Below are 17,206 nucleotides of genomic sequence, written 5' to 3' on the forward strand. Positions count from 1 at the left end.
ATGTAATAAAAAATTTCCACATAAGCTTTCTGAAGTTATATGATCCAAATTGTCTCCCTTCCCTCCCCCCTCCTCGAGATGGCAAGTAATTCGATCTGGGTTATACATGTATTATCATGCAAAACATATTTCCATACTGTTCGTTTTTTGTAAGAGGAGGACCTGGGTTCAAATGTTGCCTCAGATGTTTCCTAACTGTGTGACCTTGGGCAAGTCATTTGCCTCATCCTTACTATTCTTCTGTCTTCAACCTGAGAAATACTTGTACGAGTTTTTTAAAAAAAAAACTGCATTTTGATTGCTCTGGTTACCTTTAAAGAAGATAAAATAACAGAGGAGACACGTTGGAGGGTGGTGTTTCACAATGCTTCTCAGATCATACCATACAGATTGCCATCTTGATCTGTTTATGCGTAAGGCCAGCTTTCATCATTACAGAGACTATGTGTGACCTGGGCATTCCCAGACCCTAGTGTTCCAATTGGCCTTTGACTTCCTGAGGCTACTCTGGTTCTGCCAGACAACAAGTTGAACCTTACATGGTGTGTTAGGACTGAGGCCAGACCAGCTGTTCGCCTCCCTGCATTCATCTCCTTGTAATGCTTCTTTTAATAGACTCCCAGGTTCACAGAGTGCTATTCTAAGCACTTCCCTGAAATAGGGCAGACGGAATGGTAACTAGGGAAGGCAAAGACTCTAAGAGAAGCAATAGAGGACCGAGGAAAGAGTCTAGGGTGAGGGGCTGAAAGACCTGCTCTCGAGGGCTGCCTTTGCTCCTTCTTAACCTGCGTAACTGTGGGAACTTGAGGTACTTGAGCTTCTTCGGTGGTCTAATATCTTGCAATCAAGTCAATCCATGCCTCTGAGCTTTGGCTTCCACATCTGTCTAATACTTGTTTTCCTGTCAATATCACAAGATTGGAGTTGCTGAGAAGATGAAATGGGACAATAGAAGTGAAAATGCTTTATAAACACTTTTGTGGATAAATAGAAATTGCATGGAGTGGTGGGTAGAAAGTTGATTGCAAAGTCAGAGAGCCCAGACTTCAAATTCTGCCTCTGACTTTGTCTGTTCCTTGATAGATCCCTCTCAGTGTCCCAGACAACTTGCTAAGACTGTTAAGCTGTAGAGCAGGTACATATCTGTCTTGGCTGAGGGAGTTTCCTCACCAGGGATTTTTTATACCAATGAAATTACAAGTCTAAGTTACGTGAATTAAAAACTTTTTTTCATTACAGTAGGGATATATTCATGCAATTAGAATGTCAACAATATCTCCCCCTTCCTGAATTACTTCAACGCATTATCCTGACTACTTATCTTCTGCTCTTAATGTTTATTAAATGGTAGTACTGGGATCAGAAGATGTAGATCTGAGAACTGGAAGGGACTTTAAAAATCAAGTCCAAGTTTGCAGTTCGAATGCAAGCTTTGCCACATAACACAGGGCAACAGGACGATCTGGAGGGACTTATGAGAAAGAACACTATCCACATCCAGAGAAAGAATTGTGGGAGTAGAAATGCAGAAGAAAAACATATGATTGATCACCAAGTTCAATGGGAATATGATTGAGGATGTTGACTTTAAATGATCACTCTATTGCAAATAGTAATAATATGGAGATAGGTTTTGAACAATGGTAAATGTAAAATCCAGGGGAGAGGAAGGAGAGGAAGAAAGAATATGAATCATGTAACCATGAGAAAATATTCTAAATTAGTTAACTTAATAAATACTTTTATTGAAAAAATAAAAATAAAATAAAAACAGTAGAAAGCAAAAAGAATAACACTGGGCAATCCTTTATTTTCTCTGAGTATCAGTTGACATGTTAAATCAAGTCAACAAGCATTTTATCAAAACCTACTATATGCCAGGGGGCAGCTAAGTGACACAATAGATAGTGCACTGAGCCTGGAGTAAGAAAAATCTGAATTCAAATCTAGCCTCAGATATTTCCTAGCTGTGTAACCCTATGCAAGTTACTCAACCCTGCTTGCCTCAGTTTCTTCATCTGTAAAATATTCTGGAGAAAGAAATGGCAAACCACTTCAATATCTTTGCCAAGTAAACCCCAAACAGGGTCACGAAGAGTTGGACATTACTGAAACGACTGAACAACAACATGCCAGTTCTTGTGCTAAGTGTTGGGGACATAAAAAAAAAAAAAAAAGACAAGAAACAGACCCTGCTTTCAAGGAGTTCAAAGTCTAATGAGAAGGCACGGGAGAACAACATGGAAACAACTTTATATAAACAAAATATATGCAGAATAAATTGGTGATGATCAAAGAGGGAAGGCACTAGCCATAAGGCAGATCTAGAATGGTAGGACTTAATGGGAGCTAAAAGGCATTCAGGGAAGCCAAAAATAGAAAGATGAGGGAGAATTCCAGGCATGAGGGGACAACTAATGAAAATACTCAGAGTTGGGGGCAGCTGGGTTGCTCAGTGGATTGAGAGCCAGGTCTAGAGACGGGAGGTCCTAGGTTCAAATCTGGCATCAGACACTTCCTAAGCTGGGCAAGTCACTTAACCGCCATTGCCTAGTCCTTACCACACTTTTGCCTTGGGGCCAATACACAGTGTTGACTCCAAGATGGAAGGTAAGGTTTAAAAAAAAAAAAAAGAAAGAAAAGAAAAGAAAATACTCAGAGTTGTAAAATAAATTAGGAGATGTGCCAAGAACAACAAGGAGGCCAGTGTCACTGGATTGCAGAGTACTTGGGAGTAAGTAAGGTATAAGACGTCTGGAAAGGTAGTGGTAGAAAAATAGCTTCTTTGAACAAGAAACAGTTTTTTATATTTGTTCTTGGAGATGAGAGTATCTTATTCGAGAAACAGCAAGGAGGCCATTTTCACTGAAGACTGTTGTTATTGAATCTCAGAATAACTGGAAGTGATAAGTAAGGTTTAAGAAACTAGAAGCCTGTGCAGGGTGGGGAGAGAGGGTCAGGTTATGAAAGGCCTTGAACATTAAACAGAGGATTTTATAGACGATCCTGGAAGTGATGGGGAGAGGGAGTGTCTTGGGTGATGGACAGCAAGAAGGCCAGTGTCCCTGGAATATGTAAGATAATATGTAAGATATTAGAGGCAAAAGCCTCCAAAAGGAGACTGGAAATCCAAGTGATAGAAGGGGCATTCTTTTTTATATTCAACAAATCAGCATATAATGAATGGTATTAGTTGTCTGCATGAAAACTTTCCAGAGATAACTTAGCATATGAATTACAAAGCAGCCAGTCTAAGATGCAGTGAAGTATAAAATAAGCTGCAAACTTGGAAACTACAGTATATTACAAAAGTATGCTTAAGTGAAGAAAGCCAGACTGTAATGACAACATATAGAAGTCTTGGATTAGAAGCAAGAAGGGGAAATATTTTAGAAAGGGGATCTTAGGAAGACTATCAGTGTTTTTACAGCTTGACCAGTAGAATGAATATTCTGGTCACTCACCAGCCAGTTGTTTCCCCTGAGTTAAAAAAAAAATTAAATTAACAGCAACCAAAAAAAAAAAAAAATCAATAACAAGCCATGATATAATTAAAAGAGCAATAGACAAGAAGCCAGGGGACCTGAATTCAAGTTCTAGATCCACCCTTCCACCAATGTGCATGACTTTAGGTTTCCTATCTCTGAGTCTCCTTATCTATAAATATAAAGTGTGATTAAATGAATTTTAAGTCCTCATCTAGCTCTGATACTGTTTGGCCAATCAATAAATAAGCATTTATTAAGTGCCTTCTGTTTCTGAGGATACAAAGACAAAATGAAAAATATTTGGCCTCAAGGAGGCCAAATCCTATCAGGGCAGAAAAGACTCAAACATGTAAATATGCAAAACATAAAGTGATTTGTGGGGTGAGGCATGTAATCTACTGAAAATATCTCCTTCAGGTGACCTAAAAAGCACATAGTTATAAATGAAAGCAAGGTCAAGCCTTGATGAACTTTGGTTTTATCTCATTTGCATCTTTGGCAAGATCTTAATTTTAATGGACATCATCTATCTTCTGTTTACTTGAAGAGGAGGTGATAGTAATATTCTCTTCCCCCACTCCCCTTGTTTCCTGCTTTGGAACAATAGGTCTCAGAAAAAAAAATCAATAATGAGTCATTGCTAGGACAGAGAAGTCTTTCTATATTTGAAAGATTGGACTTTCTTTATTCAGAACCAGGCTATCCCTTAAAAGAGGACATGGTCTCCAGTCTGGCATAGAGCTGTGAATGCAGAACGTGTAATGTTCCCTGAAAGGAACTAAAGAGCTGGAAGACAGTGAACATGCCAGACACTCTGCTAAGCACTTTACAGATTATCTCATCCATCCCCACCCCCCACTGTAGCCAATGTGCATTTCCACTGGTTTTAACGTGTGTCATTGATCAAGACCTATTTCCATATTATTGATAGTTTCACTAGGGTGGTAGTTCAGAGTCTACATCCCCAATCATGTCCGCATCAACCCATGTGTTCAAGCAGTTGTTTTTCTTATATGTTTCCTCTCCTGCAGTCCTTCCTCTGAATGTGGGTAGTATTCTTTTCCATAAATCCCTCAGACTTGTCCTGGGTCATTGCATTGCTGCTAGTACAGAAGTCTATTACATTTGATTTTACCACAGTGTATCGGTCTCTGTGTACAACGTTCTTCTGGCTCTGCTCCTTTCGCTCTGCATCAATTCCTGGAGGTCTCTCCAGTTCATGTGGAATTCCTCCAGTTTATTATTCCTTTGAGCAGAATAGTATTCCATCACCAACAGATACCACAATTTGTTCAGCCTTTCCCCAATTGATGCACATAACCTCGTTTTCCAGTTTTTTGCCACCACAAAAAGTGTGGCTATAAATATTTTTGTACAAGTCTGTTTGTTTATGATCTCTTTGGGGTACAAACCCAGCAATGGTAAGGCTGGATCAAAGGGCAGGCAATCTTTTAGCGCTCTTTGAGCATAATTCCAAATTGTCATCCAGAATGGTTGGATCAATTCACAAATCCACCAGCAATGCATTAATGTCCCAATTTTGCCACATCCCCTCCAACATTCATTACTCTCCTTTGCTGTCATTTTAGCCAATCTGCTAGGTGTGAGGTGATACCTCAGAGTTGTTTTGATTTGCATTTCTCTAATTATTAGAGATTTAGAACACTTTCTCATGTGCTTATTGATAGTTTTGATTTCTTTATCTGAAAATTGCCTACTCATGACCCTTGCCCATTTATCAATTGGAGAATGACTTAATTTTTTTGTACAATTGATTTAGAGTGTATTTGAGTAATTAGACTTCTGTCAGAGTTTTTTGTTATAAAGATTTTTTCCCAGTTTGTTCTTTCCCTTCTGATTTTGGTTGCATTGTTTTTGTTTGTACAAAACCTTTTTAATTTAATGTAATCAAAATTATTGATTTTACATTTTGTAATATTTTCTAACTCTTGCTTGGTTTTAAAATCTTTCCTTTCCTAGAGATCTGACAAGTATACTATTCTGCGTTAGCCTAATTTACTTATAGTTTACTTTTTTATATTCAAGTCATTCACCCATTCTGAATTTATCTTGGCGTAGGGTGTGAGATGTTGATCTAAACCTAATCTTTCCCATATTGTTTTCCAATTTTCCCAGCAGTTTTTGTCAAATAGTAGATTTTTGTCCCAAAAGTTGGGCTCTTTGGGTTTATCATACACTGTCTTGCTGATGTCGCTTATCCCAAGTCTTTTCCACTGATCCTCCCTTCTGTCTCTTAGCCAGTACCATATTGTTTTGATGACCACTGCTTTATAGTACAGTTTACTATCAGAGAGATAATTTCTTGCTAGAAAGTACTCATGACCTTATGTGGCTAGAAGGAGTGAAAATTATTCACAAAAGTATAGGACTTCATCTGAGCTACACTTGTGGCAGGCATCTGCTTTTTCCAGCAAACTTTGAGCAAACTCTTCATTTCATAGATAAGAAAGCATGGTGACAGGCAGAGGGTACCAGAGCCAGTTTTCACATCTAGGTCTCCAGGTTTCAAATCAATCCATTGTTATGCTACTGTATTACACAGCTGTTTTCATCTCTTTGCTCTCTCGATCTCTATTAACTGTGGTAGACAAAGGAGAACCCAAAAACAGTTTTCTCTCCTCTTCCACCTCCTTTGTCTAAACCCCACACATTCTCATATCTACTAGATTTGGAACTGGATACCCAGAGTGACCTCCTATCACTGATTATTTCAGGCCAGGATAAGGATCTAATTCCACTCTATTTGCTCATTTATCTAGGACATTAAGGTTACTATTAAGAATGACATTCTTGATTTATAGTTTTTGTTTTGGGTTTTTAAAAACTCATGTAAATATTTGTCTTAAGCCTGAAATTGTCTCTGAAAGTTTATATACCTAAAAGTCTCTGTTAAAAATCTCTCTCCACCAACACCTAGGGAAACTTTTCTGTTTTCAGTAGAATTCAAGTAGTCTAGAACTCCCATCTCCCCTTGTTCTAAAAGAGCCCAACTGTAACAGATGGGAAAGGGAGGGGTTGGTTGTACCCCTGAGTCCCTTCCCAGTGCAGTGTTTCTAGCATTTCTTTTCCTTTTCATTCTCTGAAATACCCTTCTTCATGTATTTTACTGTCACAATCCCCTATGAGGATGCTTAGATCTGGGCTTATTTTTTCCTTTTCTCTCCATCCAAATCTAACCATCCTGTGGCCCATTCTCCTAGCTTGTTATTTAGCTAATTTAATAAATAAATTTCTAGTTAGATGTTAATGGATAATAAAGACATCACAGTGTCACTTAGAGTCAAGTTATCCCTCTCAAACAGTATATTCATATTTTAATGGACTTTTAATGGCTTTTTCCAGAGGGGTAAATAATACGAGAAGTTCAAGCAATTTGACATGAATGATGGGTAAAATACTTTGAGTTGGGGGAGTATATCTTTTGCATACTGAAATCACATTTTTACTAAAATAGCATTATATAGAAAACACCACGTTGGGAATCAGGAAACCCAGGGTTCAGTCTTAGCTGTGCTCTACAATCACTTTGTAATCTTGGACAAGTCATTTCTCTAGGTCTTCAGTTTCCAAATCTGAACAATCAGGGATAGATAGGTCCAGGGCTCAGACTATTTAATAATGTTCATGGTCACTGACTTTCAGAGTGACTAGCTGCTTTCTCACATGGATCAATCAACACACATTTATTAAGCCTTTACAATGGATTGGGCACTGTGCTGGACACTTGAGATACAAACCTAAAAATGAGACAGTCCTTGCATTCAAATAGATTTCATGCTATTAAGAGAATGCGGCACGCATCAGGGGAAAAAATGAATGCATAGCATTTATCCAGAGCTTGCTACATTCCAGGCACCATGGCAGCCACGTGGTGCCACAGGACAAAGAGCACAGGATTTAAGAGTCAGGAAGATCTGAGTTTGGAGCCAATCTCAGACTAAGTAACTCTGTGACCTTCCTCAGCAAGTCACTTAACCTCTGCCTCAGTTTCTGGAACTGTAAAATAGGGATAATAATAGTAAGTATATTGCAGGCTTGTTGTTGAGTTTCAACAGAGATAATATTTGCTAAAGTGCTTAGCCCACTGCCTAGCACATAATAGGCACTATATAAATGCTTATTTACTTCTCCCTCTGTGCTACTGGCAATATAATCAGCAGACATTTCTTAATTAATTAAATTTCAATTTCCTTTAAAGGAAATTTAATTATTTAATTATTTAATAGTTAATTTTTGACTAATAACTACTATGTGCCATGAATAAAAGCAAATTTTAAAAATTCTTGCCTTCAAGGAGTTTATATTCTAATGAAGGAGCTTTGGACTATGTAGCCATAGGGATTTAAAATGGACTTATAGAGGCAACTGGGTCCCCCAGTGGATAGAGAGCCAGGCCTAAAGATGGGAGGTCCTGGGTTCAAATGTATTTTGATAAATTCTAGCTGTGTGACCCTGCACAAATCATTTGCCACCCATTGCCTAACCCGTAACTCTCTTCTGCCTTGGAACCGATATTTAGTATCAATTCAATATCAATAAGGGTTTTTTAAAAATAAAAATTAATGAACCCATAATGTAGTAAATTGTCATCATGCTTTTTTCAATAGCAATGGTAATATTAAGTTGATTATTATTACCTGAAAAAGAGGAGGGGAAGGGAAGGAAGCTGCATACCTACCTTCATAATAATTAGGGTCACTTTTGGGGGATATTTTAGAAGATATAACTTGCTTATACGGATCCATAATGTGGTCCCTTTTATGATCCTTATATGATCCCTTCCCATTCTAATTTCTGTGTTTCTGTCACTTGCAAATATTGAAATCTAGACTTTTTTTTCTTTGTGGGGAATGGGGGAGACAACAAACAACTGTCTCCCACATGGTAGTTACCTAGCTGATTTCCCATTCCTATTATTTTTAGCACTGACCTAAGCATTCTAACGTGGAATACTGTATATCATTTTTTAAATGGCATCCTATTACCAAGGAAACTTAAAATTACAACATAGGAAAAATCTTGTTCTCCTTTTAAAAAGGAAACCATATGTGACTTGGAGTCTTTGTGGCCAGAGGGTATGTGGTCTAGCAGAAGTGTAGTCAGAAGGAGTTGGGATCAGTTCCCAGTTTTACTACCAAGTCTAACTCAAACACAGGAAGAGCAGGCCAGCCTCCCCATCACTCCCTTTAGCCAACCCCAGAAGACAGACTTGAGATTCTTATTTGAAAGAGAAACTATGTGATTCTTGAATGAAGATGGGCCAAGTTTAAATCTTGGATAGGGCTTTGTTTGAACATCTATAGTGGCCTTTTGTTCTTGAGCCCTTTACAAAACTGTTCAGTTGACCAAGTAGCAATTCCAAGTTTATAGAAGTATTAATGAAAGTGTTTGCTGTTTCAGGAGATAAAATGTTGGATTATAGCCAGAACTCAAAGACTGAGGGGATGTAGTTCATTTATTTGTTTTTTTCCTGCAGTATAATGTTTCCATGCCATTTTATTCTCTTAGTGACAAAAGTCTCACATATTCATCAACAAAGAGCTTTTTATAATCTAAGATTTTCTATTCTTGAAGATTTTAAAAAATCATTTAACTTGTGTAAATTCAGTTATTAAAAATTCTGTATACCATGATATAATGCTAGATAATAATAATAGCTCACATTTACATAGCAATTTAAGTTATGTAAAAATACTTTCCTCAAGCAACTAATGAGGCAGAGTGAATATTATTATCTTCATTTTATAAATAACATAACTGTACCTCAAGTTAAGTTACTTGCTCATGCTCACACACCTAATTTTATTATCTGAGCTCAGATTCAAGTTCAGGGGCTTCTGGATCCAAGTTTATTACTCTTCCAAGAGATAATGTGGTCTAAAATGTTAGATATTGCAGAAAGATCAAAGAAAATGAAAATTCAAAAAATAAGATTAGATTTAATCAATCAATAAATTAACATCTATATAGTGCTTACTATGTGCCGGGCATTGTGTAAAGTGCTAGGAATACAAAAAGAAGCAAAAGACAATCTTTTTTGTCCTGAAGGACCTCCCAATCTAATGGGGGAGACAACAAACAAGCAAATATATGGAAGCTATATACGGGAATAACCAGAGATGATTAAGTGGGAGAAGGCACTAGAATTAAAAAGAGTTAGAAAAGGCTTCTTTTTTTTAGAAAATGAAATTTCATTTGGGACTTGAAGGAAGCCAAGGAGGCCAGTAGGCAGAAGTGAGGAGGGAAGAGCATCCCAACCATGGGAAACAAACTGAAAATGCCCACAACTGAGCAACAAAGGGTCTCATTGGAGGAGCAGCAAGGAAGCCTGTCAATGGAACAAAGAGTGGGGAGTAAGATTTAAGAAGACTGGAAAGATAGGACAGGGCTATGCTGGGAAGGGCTGGGAAGGCTAAGCAGAGGATTCTGTATTTGATCCTGGAGGCAATTGGAGTTTTAACTAGGGTGATGGCACGGTCAGATCTGGGAAAAACACTTTGGTGGCTGGAGAATGGATTGGAGTGGGGAGAGGTCTGAGGCAAGCAGACCTGCCAGGAGGCTATGGCAGTCATCCAGATGTGAAGCGAGGAGGGCCTGCACTAGTGGCAGCAGTAAAGGAGGTCAGAAGGGGGCCTATTTGAGAGATGTTGCAAAGGCGAAATCAAAAGGCCTTGGTAACCCTCTGGGATAGGAGGTGAGAGATGGTGAGGAATTCAGGATGATTCTTGGATTTGAACCTGAGGGACCAAGAAGATGGCACTACTTTTAATAGCAAAAGGGAAGGTAGAAGAAGGAAGGGTTTTAGGGGAAAAGATAATGAGTTGTTTTGGATATGCTTAATAATTAAATAGTGACTTCTGAGAAAACAGTTTCAATAGAGTGGTAGGTATAAAAAAAATAAAGGAAATCAAAGAGTGAATGAGTGATAAAGAAGTAGAGGCAACAACTGTATGCTACTATTTTTTATTGGGAATGGTGGTTAATTGTATATTATATATAGGAGCAAAGGGAATTAAACTAGTACATTACACTTACTGTCTGCGGCAGTGTGAACAGGGCTCTGCAAACAGCCTCTTCTTAGAGTTTAATAGTAAAAGACAGGAGAAATAAATAATAGATAGTCTGAGGGTTGGAAAGCATCAAGTTTTAGACTTTTTTTAGTCTTTTTTTAGAACATTTGACCTGATAGGACTGAGGGGTAGGAGCCAAAGGAGAGGAAGACTTCTAAGATGAATAAAAACTGGGATTTATAAAGTGTTTTCAAATTTGCAAAGTGCTTTACACATGTTATCTCATTTGAGCCTTACAACAATCCTGCAAAGGAGGTACAATTCCCATTTTATGGATTAAGAAACTGAGGCTCAGAGAAATTAAGTGACTTGCCCATTGTCACATAACTAGTGACAGTGACAGGGTTGAACTCAAGCCTCTCTGATTTAGGTCTACCCACTAAAATGCCTTGAAGATGTATATTCATAAAGGAAAAGGAATGATTGATACAGCAGAGTCACAGAGAAAATGGGAGAACATGGACCTGAAGATTTAGATTGAAGGCTTAATCTAGGCAAAGGTAGAAGTTATGGTAGGTGGCACTGTCAGGTCTAAAGTTGGGGAATCATCTTCCTGTGTTCAAATCTGGTCTCAGACACTTACTAGCTTTGTGACCCTGAGCAAGTTACCTACCCCTTTTTGCTTCAGTTTCCTCATCTGTAAAATGAAGTGGAGAAGGAATTGGCAAACCCCTCCACTATCTCTGCCAAGAAATCCCCTAAACCAGGGGTCAGCAACCTTTTTGGCCGTGAGAGCTATAAAGGCCACATTTTTTAAAATGTAATTTCATGAGAGCCGTACAGTGCTCACAGTGTGCACTCCTGTAACAGTGCCTGAAAAAAAATTGACTTTATGGCTCTTGCAGAAAGAGCCATATGTTGACGACCCCTGCCCTAAAGGGATCATGAATAAGTGGATACAACTGAAAAATGACTCAACAAAACAACAAGAGGAAAAGAAGAAAGGTTTTGATGTTGGAGAAAGGATTCCTCTCCTGAAGGATTACAAGTGTTGTTAGCATTCTCCACATTTCCATACGCTGGCAAAAAGTCCATGACTTTCTTTGCCCAGGTAAACTGATGGTGGATGGCCTCAGTCTTTACAAAAGGAGATGGGGAAAAACAACTTTTTAGGATTAGGGAAAGTGAGTGACACCCTGGGTTTGAGGAGAAAAGAAAAAATTTAGAATAGCCATTATGGGAAATGTGATAAAGAGGCAAAAGAAAGTAAATGAACAGATTGTTGTATAGCAATGAAGGTCCAATGGAGTTCAGAAAGAATAAATTTGAAGTGGACCTGGTAATAATTTTATGATTTCCTCTGTCAGCATTTTGCTACTTGTGTGTCAGTATGGAGGAGTCAGATGGTAGAAGTAACCCAGAGCCAAAGGTTAATGGGACTGGATTTGTAGAAGTTCAGGAAGCAAAGGAGTCCTGTGTGAAAAAAAAAAAAAAAAAAAAAAAAGCAAAATTGAAACCACCACATGACTGAACAAGACTAGGTGAGGAGAGAAACAAGTCTAACCCAGGGATGACAAGATAGGGGAATAGGAATTGAAGGACAAAAAGCTCATGATAAAAGCAAAATCAGGTTCTAAAGAAACAAAAGAATTGGGAAGAGAAAATGACAGAAGATTATGGACAGAGAGGAATTTCACAAAATTCTGAAGATAGAATGGTCTTAAGTGATGATGAAGCCATCCTGGTGAGTAGCTGAAAGTAGAGGTGAGGTGGACTGAAGAGTTCAAGGAAGACATGGAAATGTATCTTAAAGGTCATCAGTGCAGATGCTGAAGTCTCTGGTTAGAGCTACAACTAGCAATCCTAATGCCCAGAAAAAGCCAAACTGGGGAGAGAAGAATTCAGGGAGAGATCTCAGACTTTTAGCCATAAGACTACATAAGGTGAGAAATCTCAAGCCATCTCTTTGAAGGTGCAGAAAGAGATACTTTGGGAAATAGGCTAAGTAAGCAAAGATCCTGGGGAAACCTAGGATACTGAATGGTCACTACTAAGATCTCCTGGGAAGAGAGAAAGGTAGAGCAGAATCAGAAAGAAAGTCACCTAGGGAAAGGTGAACATTTAGTAACTTTTTATTTAACCAATTGGTCTTTCAAACTAACTACGGAGTTATGCTGGAGTCCTCTCCATCCTGGAGAGAGTCAGTTGTTAAATTTTTAATGTAAGCATTTACACCTCAGAAACTGCAAAAGCTTCAAATCAGAGCTTGATTTATTGTTTGGTTATTTTTCTAAACTTAAGAAAGTGATGGAGAAAATGTTAATAATACAGGTTAAACTTAAAAGTTCGTGGAGTGTTTTTGGAGAACACACCCCTGAACTAAATACTAAGGTTTTTTTTAACCAGCTGAAGTAAAATAACAGTTGTCGACATTTTCTAAATCTCAGTGCCTTGTGGCAAAGCCCTAGTTCCCCTGCCATAGTTATTACTCTGTCTTTGAGGTTTATGATTAGGGAAGAAGAAAGAAGACCAGAAGCTAAGTCCTAAAGTCATTAAAGAAGGTAGAAGAGTGCCAAAGAGGTCAGTAAATGAGACTGGAGGATAATGTAGTCAGATGGCATGAATTTTAAAGAAGGAGAAGTTGTTGAGTGATGGTAAGAGAACAAGAGTCTGACAATGGTGTGAAGAGAAAAAAATTATACCTATTCCATCCCCAACCCTTCTGAGAGAAGGAGAGCCACTAGCATTAGAGAACACTGTTAGAAATAGGGATTCAGGTTCCAGAGAAAGGATGTTAAAAAAGAAATTATACATCTATTTGGGTTTCCTCCAAAATTTCTTTTTGTTCTTGAAATAGTTTTTTTTCATGGCTTCATATTGGCCAAAAAATACTTTATCATTAGGCAGAACAAGGCATGTAGCTAATTATCTAAACAGCTTCTACAGAATTCCCAAGAACTGCCCCCCCAAAAAAAATTTGGGCTAGGACAATAAGGTATGTGGTGAGGGCCTTTCAGGCTGGGAGGGTATAGTTTCTGGGCCAAAGCAAAATAGCTTTGCTCAGAGACCTAGAATATAACTTCACACTGTTGGACTAACCAGATGTAATGTTAACAATTTTTGACAGTAGTGACCTTTAGGAGGAAACTAATGATTTGTTTATTGAACTAATAAACAACAGAAACCATTTGTCCTCATTTGGCAATCAGTTAGGGAGATCTTTCCAGAAAAGAAACACTGAGCTAGGGATTGTACACAAAGGATAACAAAATGGAAAATGGGTTCCAGGGCCCTTAGGGATGACCAGAAGGCAGCAAGATGGTAAGATAGATAGAATGTGGAACATAGAGTGAGGAAGACTTGAGTGCAACTCTAGCCCCAGACACTTACCAGCTGTTTTGTCACTTAACCTCTGCCTACCTCAGTTTCTCCATTTGTAAAGTGGGAGTGATCATAGCACTTCTCTCCCAATGATGTTTAGAGGATCAAATAAGATAATGTTTATAAAGCACTTTGCAAACCTTAAAACATTACATAAATGCTTATTATTCTTAGTGAACTGGAAGTGAACAATCCAGGTTTCTGCCTCTTGGACAAATCACTTGACTTCTTTTGGAGTCAGCTTCTTTAGCCATAAAATCAGATGGTGGACATGATATGAGAATACTGACATGACTGCCTACTGCCTTTAAGTATCTGAAAGACTGTCATGTGGAAGGGGGATTAGCCTGGTTCTACTTGATCTCAGAGGGCAGAACCAAGACCAAAGGGGTAGAACTTTCAGAGAAGTGGATTTTGGCTCAGTACAATATACTCATTATTAGAACCATGTCACCAAAAGGGCCAGGTTGGGGCAGTGGATTCACAACCAGTAAAATTATTCCAATGGAAGTTATATCACAAGTTTCAAATTCAAATGTAGATAGGGGCCATTAAACCACACAGAAGGACCCCTGCAAGCTGCACATTGATTTGGTTTTTAAATGTAACATCATCTGTGCTTTATTGTATTTTTATTTATTTTGTTCGTTATTTCCTTATTACATTTTAATCTGGCTCAGGCCATATTCAAGATTGTTGTGGGCTGCCTTGACTATATGTCTGAAACTCTTGGTTCATAGAATTATACCAAGAAGAAACCTTAAAGGTCACTTTAATCCATCTTTCTCATTTTACAAATGAGGAAACTGAGGTCTTGCAAGGTTAAGTGATGAGCCCAAAGTCACTTTGCCCATAAGTAAAAGTCAGAATTAGAACCCGAGTCCTCTAACTTTAAATTGAGAAGGCTTTCCACTACAGGACACTGCCTCATTGAGTAGAATTGGTCTAAATTCCCTTGAGACACATGGTAGAATACATTGGATTTAAGGTAGAGGAACCTAGCTTCCAAATCCAGTTCTTCCACTTACTGGGGTCTGAGCTTTTGAGCAAGTTCCCAGCTGAAAATGTGCTCCACTACACTGAGCTCCAAGGTCCCTTTCACCTCTAAATCTGTGATCCCATCATCACATTCTGCAAGTCTTATGAAGAGATGGCAGTCATGAGCAAGGAGAGGAGGGACAGAAAGAAACATTTGCTAGCAGAGCTAAGAAGTGTATACTAGAGAAATTTTCCTTTTATCTGCTGATAGGCAGAAATGTTTCTTACCACAAGTAAGAAACAGGAAGTTGGCCAGTCAGCATCAAGTCGATCTGTCCTCAGGCCAGGGACACCCTAATAAATAACCCAAGTCTCGTGATCATCTCCTATTCCCTCTTGGACACTCAAACCTGCTCCATCCTATCCCTCCCCCCTAATCTCCCAGCAGATGATCTCAGACTGACCTCTAGTTTCCTCTCACAACCGCCCTGGGGTCCAACACCACTTTTGCTTCATATTTGTCATTTGTCCACCTGGCAGCCAATTCTATGTTAGCAGGAAGAGCTAGTAAGTAAGAGGTTGTTGGGTTTGGGATTTTTTTTTTCTGTATTTTCAAATGTCTTTAGAATGGGATTTTTATGGGATTCAATTTTGTTCAATTTGACTCCTTTTAAAAGTTTTGTATTAATATTTTATCTATCTCTTTTTATTTAGTCTCTCCCTTCCCTCCTCACAACACAGAAGACATCATCCAGCAAAATATGTAGCCTATATCTTTTATGTTTCTACTTCTCAGTTCATTCTCTGGAGGTGAACATTCACAAATTATTCTTCAAATATTGAATCTATGGCTGTATACAATTCCACACTTTTAAATACTCTCATTCTGAAGTATTTAAAATACTCTCATTCTGAACAGGACAGTTCTGAAGGACTTATGAGAAAGGATGAGATCCACATCCAGAGAAAGAACTGTGAGAGCAGAAATGCAGAAGAAAAACATATGATCAATCCCATGGTTCGATGGGGATATGATTGAGGTTTGGGCTTTAAAAGATCACTCTATTGCAAATATGAATAATATGGAAATAGGTTTTCTTTTTTTTTTTTTTTTTTAAACCCTTAACTTCTGTGTATTGGCTCCTAAGTGGAAGAGTGGTAAGGGTGGGCAATGGAGGTCAAGTGACTTGCCCAGGCTCACAGGTCTGGGAAGTGTCTGAAGTCACATTTGAACCCAGGACCGCCTGTCTCTGGGAGTGGCTCTCAATCCAATGAGCCAGCCAGTTACCTCCCCAGATACATTTTTATAATTGCTCTTTTACACAGAATATTTGGTAGATCTTTGCTCAAGTGTTTAAGATGACTAGTTTGGGTTTTTTTTGAGTCAAATAAAAGTGTTGTGTTATAAGTTTAGTTTCTTTCAATATTACTAGAATTTGGAGCTGAAAGATGCTTTTAGATATCATTTAGTCCAACTCCCTCACTTTACAGATGAGGAAACTGAGCTTCAGAAAAATGAAGTGACTTAACCAAGGTCATACAGTTAATCAGTAGCAGAGCCAGGATTCCAGCACAGATCCTCTGACTCCCAAAAGAGCACTTTTCCCCAACTACTCTATAATTCTTTAAGCAAATATAACGAGTGAGTAGAGAGAAGGTCTTGACTGGGCCTGCTGGGATGAGATAATCCACCCCCTGTGGTAGTTTCCTTCAGCTCCTCCTCACTCCTTCAGAGCCTCCATACTCATTACTTTTAATTACTAAGTGAGCTTACAGCCCATCACAACAGAGTTCCACAAGTCAGCGGTAAACACGGCAGCTTACTAAGAACTTCCTGTGGTTTTTGTAAAACTGCCAGTAAGTGCCATCCTGTAAATCCGCAGCTCGTCCTCCCTGAGATCCCCCTGGCTGCACCTTCCCCCATGGAGCCCTGGGCGGGTCTCAGGAGACACCTGCTCTGCGCAGGACACACGGAGCCTTCTGTGCTGGACCGAAGTCCTGCCCTCCACAGAGAGGCTGGCTTGTTCCTTTGGTCTTTCTATAAAGCTGCTTCTTCGGAGTTTGGGTGTCTGGCCGGGGCTCCCATCCTCCCACCGCGTGTTAATGAGCATCATTTGATGCTATTTCTTTTTCCAAGCCAGAAAGGCTGTTCCTTGCCAATAGGGCCAGGGTGTGGTGGGTGGAGCAGCATCTGGAAGCTAAATACCTGATGAGGTTAACCTCAACTTTGCCTCGAGCCCTCTTTTTTAAAATACAGTTAAAGAGCTTAGTCCCTCCCAGCTTAGGTAGCGCTCCTAAGCCCATTCTTTGTGCGCCCAGAGCTAGCAG

The sequence above is a fragment of the Gracilinanus agilis genome, chromosome 3 (assembly GCF_016433145.1).
Source record: "Gracilinanus agilis isolate LMUSP501 chromosome 3, AgileGrace, whole genome shotgun sequence".
Classification (NCBI taxonomy): domain Eukaryota; kingdom Metazoa; phylum Chordata; class Mammalia; order Didelphimorphia; family Didelphidae; genus Gracilinanus; species Gracilinanus agilis.